This window comes from Belonocnema kinseyi, chromosome 3, assembly GCF_010883055.1.
Source record: "Belonocnema kinseyi isolate 2016_QV_RU_SX_M_011 chromosome 3, B_treatae_v1, whole genome shotgun sequence".
Classification (NCBI taxonomy): Eukaryota; Metazoa; Arthropoda; class Insecta; order Hymenoptera; family Cynipidae; genus Belonocnema; species Belonocnema kinseyi.
In genome coordinates, this window is record NC_046659.1 from 41,933,802 (window position 1) to 41,935,072 (window position 1,271).

Consider the following 1,271-nt stretch of genomic DNA (forward strand, 5'->3'; position numbering starts at 1 on the left):
CATATATCTAGTCGGAAGTGGTGCTGACTGAAAACAGATGATTTGGAGCGATTCGCGCGCCATCTATTGGTCATTCTAAGGACTTATTGAACTACCCTCGTACACAATTATTTAATGTTAATACCAGATTATTCAAATCTGCAAATGCCTGCAGGCATTAATGTTATGTTCACCTTTCAGGTCAATTCTTACGCGATCATTGTTTTCAGGGTTTTTTCTCAGAATAATTACTCGGTGCGATTTGTGACTTTGAAGAATAATAAATTCAACTGAATATTCCAATTTAGAAATAGTCCCGAACTGCACAATTATAATTTCCGAGTGCACACTGACCAGCAAAAATGGAAATTAGCTTCGAATCTTTAGGTTACAATTTTAACTATTTTGTTGAACATTCTTCTATGTTTGAAGGAAAGTTCGATCTTTTACATTAAAAATTCATCTTTCAATTTTCAAATTGTACTATTACATTTTTCACTAGAAATTCATCTCGTTTGGTTAAAAACTTTCCTATTTAGTTGCAAATAAAATTATTTAGCACAACTCGCCTGTGAGTGCATGTTCCCGTGAGTTGTGCTGCTCTTCGTACTTTACCAGAGGCAATGGAAATCATAGACGAACTTGTTGCCAATAAAACGGCTAAACAAAAACGCTGCAATTTTTATCCCAGTTCTCTGAACCATAAATAATTTTACAATTTTTGATGGTATTACAAGGTCATATGCAAGGAGCATGTATCTAAGACATGCTGCGAGTGCACAAATAACTTGCAATAGTATCTAGCTTACTGCATTTAATAAAAAAAATTAAACAATTTCTTTTGTTCATCCCGGTTATACTCATCAATATTTTCTAAAATAAATATCTTTTGCAGTGTAAAATATATTTCTTTTTACGAAATTTATGATAAAACAATTAAATAGCGTTTTATCGCTACACCAAAAAACGCTTACATTCGTACTTTGACAAAAAATTGTTTTTTCATTTTTTTTTTTTTGAAAATTGTTCACGTTTTCAAATATAACTTTGTTAAATAAAATAATATCAAAAGCATAACAAAACCATCATATTTTTGAATTAATTTCAGATTGGTTTAAAAAGAAATTGTTTCAATTGACGAATTACAGCAGAATATACAGACGCTCAAAATTGCCGCGTTAGACAGTGTCTCCAGAACGTGGGATTTTTCGGCCCCCACCACTCTCCCATCTGGGAGCGACACATTCAGACGTAGCGTGTCGGTGAGTCGGCTCTGATACATATTGCGTAGG